Below are 10,496 nucleotides of genomic sequence, written 5' to 3'. Positions count from 1 at the left end.
CTTCTTTCTACCATGGTTTTCAAGAAGAAAGGGCTTTTGGGTTGACTTTAACTCCAACTTCCTTATTTGACGCAGGGAAAAGTGAAATGAGTAGCTTTGAGTTTCACATTAATTTACCCTAGAATTCAGAGTTTCAGTGATTTCTCTGATCATAACCAGGCTCCTGGAGAGTATCGTCTTTTAGAGGTGATACAGAGGAAAAGTGACATATGTAAGCTGTAGACTATTTACCTAATGTATCTTAAAGATTGCCTGTTTTGTTTTTATAATTATGTGAGGCGCCTTTTAATTCCTGCATCATAGCCCCATGGCTACAGCTGCCTGGTAACCATCTTGAAAGGAAGCACAAAATCCCCAGTGCTATTTTTCTTGCTGAGAATTTCACTATAGAATGCCACTGGAGGAAAATCTATGAAGAGGTCACTGAAAATTGAACAGCATCTAGGATTAAATTAGCAAAATATATTTAGTTCCTCTTGTACTATTTTTTTAGAATAAAATCAGTGGCACATTTACAGTCATGTGCTGCATAAAGGTATTTTGTCAACAACAGGACTGCATATAGGACAGTGGTCTCATAAGATTACAATGGAGTTGAAAAATTCCTGCCACCTAGTGACATCATAGACATCTTAACATTATCATAATGTAATGCAACACCCGAGTGTTTGTGGTGATGCTGGCGTAAACAAACCTACTGAGCTGCCAGTCAGCCCTATAAAAGTATAGCACATACAATTATGGACAGTACATAATACTTAATGATAATAAATGACTATGTTGTTGGTTTATATATTTACTATACTATACTTTTTACCATTATTTTAGTGATTCTTTCTACTTATAAAAGTTTGCTGTAAAACAGTATGCTGTGTTATGTAGGCAGTAGCTTCATACAGCTGGTGTTTATCACGTCTCTTGATTGCATTATTTTCTCTTGTGCTTGATTTAATCTTGTGTTGTTTTATACAGGAACATGCTGTGCAAGTTTGTAGTCTAGGAGTAATAAGCTATACCATAGAGCCTAGGTGTGTAGCAGGCTATACCATTTAGGTTTGTGTAAATACACTCTACAATGTTCACACAATGACAAAATCACCTAACAATGCATTTCTCAGAATGTATCCCTGTTGTTAAGTGGCTCATGACTGTACTTGAAAAGATATTTTACATTTTACTGAAACTACCAGGCTTACAAAATAATAATAAAAAAATCTATCCAATAGTCCATCTCAAGAGTTTATAAGTTAAGAGAGAGGACAGCAATGAGGAAAATGATCTTATTAGCATGGCAGTGGTGTGGGGTGATGATAATGATGACTTCATTTGCCATGGCCAGGCATCCAAGGGTATTCTGGGCAAGCCTCATTTTCTAAGGCACATTCTAGTTTTACAAAAGCACCACAGCAAAGAAATTTTTTGAGATACTGTTGAGATAGGACTCTGGGGTTGAGTTTTCTGAATATGAGGCAGCATAATGATGTATTAGCTGGGATTCAAGGCTTCCCTTTCATGCACAAGTGATCAAATTTACCATTTCCACTAGATGGCATTAGAAACTTCTGAAGCCATGAACTAATTACTAGTCACCTTTTTAGGCTGTAAATTACACCTGCATGTTTTAAGAGGTAATTGGCAATTGACTTTCTGGTGTGTTTTAACTCTGATGCCAGGTACATGGTTAAGACATTGGTATCAGATCTCTCCCTCGACATAAATAGCTCCTGGGATTATCAGAATGTCATTCCACGTCTCATATTTCAAACAAGAGTTTTGAAAGCAACATCTACCCTCATCTCACCATAAATCAAAACCAAGAAACACTACCTCTTCCTACCCTAGGAAGGCAATCAGTTTAGAGCAAATGTGTTAGGTAGAAAGGGTAAACCAAAACTTGTTTTCTCAGAATGCGAAGGAAGTTTTTGTTTGTTTCTTTTGAATAGGATGCTGTGTTTCAAACATGAGGGGGCCAAAAAAGTTTTTTGAACATTTATTGGCTAATTCTAGTGGTTGTTATAGTGTAATTATGTAGGTTTTTAAATTATACATGAAAATTTACAGTGTCTAGGATGGGTACACATTGCAGTGTTTCTGAAAAGTGTTTGCTTCTGTCCAGCTAAACTGAGGAATAACAGGTTTAGGGGGTGCATGTGTGCGTGCGTGTGTGTGTGCGTGCATGTGTGTATATGTGTGTGTGTGTGCGTGCATGTGTATGTATCTTTTTCTTTTGTCACAGTGGTGTATCTCTATAGCTGCCACTGCTGCCACCACTCCTGCCTGCTTCCTAGCCTGGCTTTCATCATTTCTTCCTGTTGATTGGTGTCACCTTGCATGCTTAGAATGTCTGCCTGTCTGTTCAGAGTGTGAACACATTCCTCAGAATGCTGATCTGCTCGTTTCACACCAGTGTCAAAATGACTTATTAAATTCAGCACCTCCTGATACTCAGTGGCTGATGTGTTGCTGTCCAAACAGTAAATGACAATAAGCATATGCAGCTGGTGGGCCTAGCAAACTCATTTAATTTGATAAAAATGTCACCGCAACATGCTTTAAATCGCTGTCCTTTTCATCATTGCTAATTGCTAGCTATAGACCTTTTTCCTATGCTTCATACAGTGTTAGAATACTGCTTCTTCCAGCCTGATTAAGAATTTAAAAAAATGTAGAATTCCTTTTCAGTGGCAGCATTATTTCATCAAGAGATGGATTTTGCTCTTAATTAGCCAACATGCCACTAGGGAAGCTTCAGAGTCATGGGTGTGAAACAGCCTCAAGCAGCAGATCAATCTAAAGGAAAAAAATGGTGGCTGGGGAATAATTGGCAGCTCCGGTGAACGTGGGCTGGTTATAACAGTGACAATATGTTCCAGTGGAATATCACAAACCTCTCTCCCCTATATCCAACTTGGCACATTTCAAGCTCAACAAAAGCTGAACAATATATCCCATGGTTATTTGTCTCCTGTTTTGTCTTTTTTTGCTTGCTGCTTCATTGAGATTTTCTCATGTGTTGGGTTGACAATCTGGACATTTCCCCTGAATGGATTTGGGGATTAAGAAGGAATATGAATTCTAAAAATAATAATCCTTCAGTAGGTTGGTGCTTAAAAACAGATCTGGAACCGATCCATACACCACCTCCACCACCGCCACCACCACCACCACCACCACCACCACCAACAACAACAACAACAACAAAAACCATGCAAGCCCTCCACCAATTTGCTAAACCCAAATGTTGATTAAAAACATACATACACACTCACACATAAATTGACTCAAACTTTTTTGAGGGATGCTTACTAGAGTGAATAGAAACTGACTCCATTTTTAAAAATTATATAGTCAAAAACATTGTAACTTAAATTTTTCCCCCAGTGAGTTGATATTTAATTTGATTCAAATTCCTACTTTTTTTTTCTTTTAAAATAAGCTTTGTGTGAGGAGCTTTACTCCTAGAGCAAGGAACCGACAGCTACGTAGGCCACCAAGTCCTCTGCCCACCAGTTAGCACTTCCTCTCAGTAGAAGGCTTTACCAGGAATCTGACTTGTACAAAATGGACTGAACAAAGAAGGGAAATTTTTTCTTCCTCCGGTTACTCTTGCATTTTAGGGGTCGATAGCCTTTCTTCTTCCCTTCACTAAACATGAGGCATTGATCCTGTATTATTTCCTGTTTTGTTGGTGTGGTCGAATGTTTTTCTTAAAGTTGTTCATGGAAGAAAACATAGCAGTCATTTAGGTGCAAATTCCTGTGATCTCCCCAGTCATCTTTCCACTTTGGCCGATCTAAATAAGAGTCAGTTGATGATATGAGTAACCCACTTGGAAATAAAATTTTGCTTTGATTCCTAAACTACATCTGAAGTTAAGAGGTACACTTCAGTCACCAGACATTCTCAGGTTGTGAGAGATCATTTTGTTTTCTCTTCTGTTTGTGTGCTAGGGCCACTTTTACCTCTGGCGTGTGCAAGAAGAAAACGTCTTTGCAGGAAGGCCCAGAAAGGCTCTTTATGTTTAAATTGAACAATGCCAAAGAGCAAGACTGAATTCTCTCATGTCAACATCGGTCTACTTGTGCAGTCCCAAACAATAGGGAACAAAAGCTCTGTGTCCTGATTAACGTGATGTATCAACCATATTAGAGTCCCCAGAAACTGATTTTGGGTGCTAATGTGTGTGCATGTCCCATACCTGGCAGATACATGGTGAAAGGCAAAGGCTAGTGCCCCCGTGGTTGACATATTGAGGCACAAGAACCCATCCAGGTTTTCAGCTCATTACAGAACTTCCCCAGTCCCAGCTGCAACTCCTCTTTACATATCAGTGCCTTACAGAGTCTATTTCCAAGTGTGTTTTCAACCAATTTATGAAAATTTCAGCTCAATAAGGGAAATCATACTTAACATCAACCCAAATTAGAACTTAGGTCCTCCAGGGTTTGGCCTTATCTTAACATCGACTCTTATTTATTGAACGGCAGAGACTCTTTTAGAATTATTATATTCCCTAAAGCTACAAGGTAGTTTTTCTTGGTCACATAAAATACAAGTGTTTTTTTTTTTTTTTCTTTCTCACATATAAGCAGTATATACACACATTCTGTTCTGAAGTATTTAAGTACTAAGGTCCCCATTCACTTATCCTGTCCCAATCCAGGCCTGCTCCAAGAAGCGATCACCTTCACGCCTGGCCTGGAGTCATTAGCTTCTACTTTTCTGCTCTCACATATGTCTATGGGCCTATAGAAATCACCTAGTGTTATTCTGGTGGTTTATTTTTCCAAACGTGAATGGTTTCACCCTGTGTGTACCATTCCACAGCTTGCTCATTAAACTGAATAGTGTGTCTGAAAGCTAGCCAGATTGAGGTCCCTAGGAGACCTGGGTTATCCTTTTGAAAAATATTAAGGGCTTCCATAAAATAAAAAGAGCAGAGTTTATTTAGCAGTTTCTCTTCATTTTATAGATGAGAAAAGGGGGACCCAGAGAAGTTAAGTGACTTATCCAAGGTCACCTGTACTAAGTGCTAGAGTGTGTGAGAATCCAGGCTGGGCTGATTCCCCAATATGCATGGATCCTTCTGTATCATTAGGTTCCCCTGACAGTGCCACCTTCTTTCTCTTCTCTCTATACTTCTCTCTTACCTGCTTTACTCTTGCAGTTATATTTGTCTCTAGGTCCATATTTCTGATATGAGTGTCCTGCTTTGGGGGGCCAGATTTATGTCAACCTAGAAAGTACTCTGGGATGAACACATATATTGAAAAACATTGTGCAGAGAGGTACGAAGTGTCTTAGGCATTTTCATATTTTATTTTATTTTGCCAACCAAATAGTTTTGTAAACCTTTGGGCTATTCTAATCCTACAAATCTTTTAAAGACTTTTCCCCAGCAGGTTTACTTCTCATGCTCAATGGGAAAGTCTGTAGGAGGGATGTGGGAAGTAATCCCTTAGGGAGATATTGCCCCATAAACATGAATATGGTGATCACAGTAGTTCCTAAACAAATGTTGGTGGTGGTTTCATGGGTTGACAGGAGTTTCTGTTTTGAAATGGCTGCAACATCGGAATGGGAGGACAGGCTCAGTAACTCAGTCACTTAATAAATGAAAGAGCCCTTATCCTCCCCAAAGACTTTCATAGTATTTGAGACTCAGTGGCTAATTCTAAAGAACTTCCATTGTTGAAAACAGTCCATTGAATGCAGCAGTTTGAGAAGCCAGCCATTTGTGAGTACTAATGGATGAACTATCTGTGAAAAAAAAATTGATAAGAAAAGTCCTGTTTGTAAATTCTACTTACCCATATGGAATGAACTAATTTTTGCATCTCAGTACCAAGATTTGGAACTTCACATAGATGTGTTTGAACATAAAATTTTAAAGCCATCGTTGCCCTGGCTACGTGCTACAGAACCCCCTATCGACCACCTGGTTAGTTTTCTGAGAGTTTCTGCGGGAAAGGTTTACAATGGCTGGTTTCTGGTTTGATGTCACATCGATAAATTATGGTGCTTTAAACAGATGTGATCTCACAGTGTGTAATCCTTTAGGGTAAAGCTTGTGAAAGGTTTCTTTCCCCGCTTGGTTTCATTGTAGTTTTGTTGTTTGGAGGTTTTATGTTGTTCATTTAGCTCTCTGGCTATTGGGGTTTTATAGTCGTATTTCCTTTGTTTAATATAATTTCCTTTTTTCTTTTAGCTATTTTTGTTAGGGTGCCCAGAGGCTTCAGTTATGAGTGGCTGTAAAGTAAAATATATTATGATTATTACAATGATAAAGTATAAGCTTTTAAGAGTCTGCTTATATTGACCCATATATTCTCTTTCTCTCTCTCTCCAAGGTACACAGAGACACATTGGAAACACAGTATAAAACGGCTGCCAATTTAAAAGCAGAAGAAGAGTAAACTCTAACGTATAGTGGGAGAGTGTCAAGCTGGACCTGTCCAGCAGAAGTGAGACTTCCATTGCCTCTTCTCTACTCTGTGAAATGGCAGAAGATGTCAGTCCCTGGGTTTGAACTTGGTCGATAATGCTTATTCCCCAACCTTTTCCAAGCTACCTAACTCCCCAGAGTCTTTGTTTTCTTTTCTGTGAATTAGGAGACAAAGAGTTCTTCATGCTGAGGTTGTCGTAAGGACTGAATGAGGTCACGTGTGTGGAAGCACCAAGCATGGTTCCCAGCATATAGATGCTCAATAAATGTGAACTAGTTTGACTATGACCTCCACTCCTTGTTCCTTCATGGAGCCTGGTCTCTGGTGGCTGGTCTATGGAGCTCCGGGGTCCCTGGGACATGGCAGTTTTCCCAAAGTGGGCGCTAAGGCTGTGGTCTCCTCTATACTGAGGTCTCCTGTGCCACCTGCTCCCTTCAAGTCATGGATCCCAGGCTCCACTCCAACAGAACTTTGAGTGTGAGATGATAATGATTTATGAATGCCGTTCCTCCAGACAGTGTTTGCAATATTACAGGTTTTACTTTTATTTTACTTGGCACTAGAAAGGCATTGAGAATAAAAGGAAACTCTCATGGTGGAATATGGGCACTTTAGCTTTTTTTTTTTTTTTATGGACAAGAAGGAGGCTTTTCATCTTAAAAACTTTCAAGTCATACCCTAGGTAGCAGCTGTGTCTCTCTGCTCACACTGATCTCTTCCCTTCCTGGATAGAATAGTGTCCCCCAATTTATGTCTACCTGGAACCTGTGAAATGACCTTATACAGAAATAGGGTCATTTCAGATAAACTCAAGTTAAGATGAGGTCATATTGGATTTAGGGTAAGTATTTATATGAGTAGAGAAATTTGTACAAGAGATATAGACATACAAAGAATCAGGCCATGTGAAGACAGGCAGAGATCGGCATGAGTGATGTTTCTACAAGTCAAGAAGCAACGAGGATTGCTGTTAACCATCAGAAGGTAGAAGAAGCAAGGAAGGATTCTTTCTTAGAGCCCTTAGAAGGAATATGGCCCTGCCAACACCTTGACTTCGAACTTCTAGCCTCCAGAACTTTACAAGAATAAAATTTTGTTGTTTTAAGTCACTCAGTCTATAGTAGTTTGTTACAGCAGCCCCAGGAAAATAATACACTGACTAAGCAGGAAGTTTGCTGAATGTGTGGGACTAGCTCAGTGGGCTAGAAATAGGGAGGGGTGGCAGGGAGATTTCAGTGTCGGGCAAGTGATATTGACTAGAACAGTACTTAGAGTGTAGAGTATGAGGCATGTGCGCTTCAGCTGGAGGAACAGTGCGTGTAGGCTCTGTGGAAGGACAATATCACAAGTGTTTCTGAGTAACTACCTTTGTTCAATGAGAGTATGCTTCACTTTACAAAAGGAATACATTCCTAAAATATTCCATGTGAGCTAAAGTTTTCTGGAATTTCTCTAGGAGAAAATGAAGTTTGCAGGATCATTAACATTTTAAGAAACTACAGAGATAAAAGAAATCCACTCCCTTTCCTGACCTGGGCATTTTTTATTTTGTAAGTTTTCATCCTTCTACTTGTGAAAGTGAGAACTTCCTGAAATGCGAGAGCCCAAGAAGGGAGGTTGACTTTCTCTCGTTTTCTACAGGGGGAAAAAAAATCATACAACTCTTTAATTTAAGAATTTGAGAATGCTCTCTTTAGACACTTGATGATTTATTTCTGAATGTTAAGGAATAGAGTTTAGCAAGAAGAGGCTATTGTGTGTCAAAACAGAGGAGGCCCTTACTCAATCATTTGAACTAGCAGAGAAAAATAGTGTTGTTGAACCATCCATTCAACAAACATTTTCCAAGTATTTGCTACATGGTAGACACCCTTTTGGGCACCTGAGAAGAAAGATACCAATAATCTTGACCCTTGCCATCAATGACATTGGGGGGAAGGGAATACATAGGCTTATAAATATGCAATAATAGCAATAGCCAACTTTTCTGAACACCCCCAAAATGCTGGGTCCCATGTCAAATGCTTTACATGCAGGACAGTATCATTCCCACAAACATGTGAGTTAGGTTCTGTTATTAGTTGCATTTTACAGATGAGGAAACTGAGGCTTGGAGGCCGAGTAACTTGCCTGATGTCTTTCAAATTAAGTAAGTGGTGAAACTGACGTTCAAACCAGTCTGGGGCCCCGGAGGTTCACTCTTCATCACTGTAAGTGTTGCATGGGCTCAAGAGTCAGACTCCCTGTGTTGGAATCTTGTACCCACCCTCGGCTAACTGTGCCCTTGAACAAATTACCTGGTCGTTTGGTTCTTCAGAGGAGGTTAATGGCAGTACCTGCCTCACAGGGTTGATGTGAGAATGAAATGGTCTGATGCAGGCAAAGTGTTTAACACAGCACCCTGTGTGACAAGGGCAGTTATGAACAATCAGCTTTTGTTACTACACACTGGGGGAGGGAGGGCTACTGTAGGGGTGTGGCCGGAGGGCTGTGGAGCAAAGGGTTTCCAGATTAGGCTCTGCCTCCTGCACGATGCTTTGGTTTTGGTCCAGGCGTGAATCATTTTTGAGGTCAAAAGGGAGACTTGTGTGTAAGGGAAGCTTTGGAAATGTGGGCAGTGGGAGACGTGGAGAAAAAACCACCAGGGGATTGGTCTTCATAAAGTCCCATTTTAAAGTGATTGTGGTTTCAGTCCATTTAAATGCATTCCACCATAGTATTTGTTATACAGGCCGTAATCTAAGGGTGGGAATGGAGGTGTGCTGGAAAGTTTCCTAGGCCACAGAAACTCCAGCCTGAGTAGATTAGGGAATTAAGAGCTTTTAAAAAATATGTAAGTGCTATTTGGGAGTGGTAAAACAGTAGCTTCCAAAATTTGAGAACAATTTACCTCAAATCATTTTAATACATGGTACTAGCAGAAAGCTGATTCTGAGAAAATGGCAGGTAAATTTACAGGAGAGATAAATTGATGGGGACTGGTAACTGGTACATAAAGCTACCTGGTAATGGTGGCATTCTGAAGTGCGGATGCATGAACTTGAATCTAGTGCTTGGCTAACTCCTATAGAACCTTCAAACTTTAGCTTAAATATCATCTCCTCTAGGAAGCCTTCTCTGATCCCCCAGAGCCCATCCTCTATGCTTTCCTTGTTCATTCTGAACAACTTGAATGTAGCATTTACTGTACCTTGTTGCAATAATTGTTCGAGGAGTGTGCTCTCTTACTGTAGCTCCCATCATATTTCTAACACTATTTAAGCAGCACATAGTAGGTATACCCAAGTTGTAAGTGAACCAAGTAGGTACCCAAGTTGTAACTGAACCAATATGGGTCCAGAAAGGGGGGACTCAAAGAATACTGATGATAGTCTCTCATTTAATAATCTTGCATCAAACAGACCCTTGGCTCTACATATTCGAATTTTAAGTTCAAGGTATTATCAATCTGCATCCCTTTTATAACATTAATTCTACCTAGAATAATTATTTTTCCCCATTCAGACCTGGAAAAACCACAGACCTCAGGCCATGCACTTTATTCTTGGAAGCAAAGCAAATGTGGATGGCCTGGATTCAGGAGAGAGAAGGGACATCGATCCATCTTTCTTAAGAAGAAGGAAACCAGTTAAGCTTAAACCAGGCAAGATCCACTATAAAGCAGAGAGCAAGGTCATGGGAAGACAGTCTAATCTATCAAGGCCAATGGCACCACTCATTACCTCTCTAATGCTCCTCTAATATGGGGGCAATCTGGGAATTATACGTACGTTCGGATCAGCTGTATCTTCTCGGGACAGCTCTACGATCTGGGCCTGAGATGTTGAAAATGTTTTTCTAAATGTCTTCTCAGGAAGCTTTGGGATGATTTCAAACTTGAAAAAAGAAGTTGAGGGTAGAAAATTACCTTTTGTTCCTTTTTTGCAGGATATGTCATTGCAAATCAGTGTAGACAGGCTATGAAGTTCTAGATTTTGTTTGAAATTTCTATTCATTGTAGAATAGCCCCCTTGTTGTGTACTGGCAGAAGAAACCCTTTCCTTAATATAA

The 10,496-nt window shown here is 39.9% G+C and overlaps 1 long non-coding RNA gene across 2 annotated transcripts in view; it reads left to right on the top strand.

Moving 5' to 3' along the window:
• Nucleotides 1-6,733, top strand: part of LOC111743415 — a 23,436-nt gene extending 16,703 nt beyond the window's left edge. For both annotated transcript variants that reach the window (XR_002781694.1, XR_002781693.1), the window contains one exon: nt 6,351-6,733. This is a non-coding gene — a long non-coding RNA (uncharacterized LOC111743415). The remainder of the gene's footprint in view (nt 1-6,350) is intronic.
• The last annotated feature ends 3,763 nt before the right edge of the window (nt 6,734-10,496 follow it).

This window comes from Pteropus vampyrus, unplaced genomic scaffold (assembly GCF_000151845.1).
Source record: "Pteropus vampyrus isolate Shadow unplaced genomic scaffold, Pvam_2.0 Scaffold113, whole genome shotgun sequence".
Classification (NCBI taxonomy): domain Eukaryota; kingdom Metazoa; phylum Chordata; class Mammalia; order Chiroptera; family Pteropodidae; genus Pteropus; species Pteropus vampyrus.
This window is presented reverse-complemented; position numbering and strand designations above follow the sequence as displayed.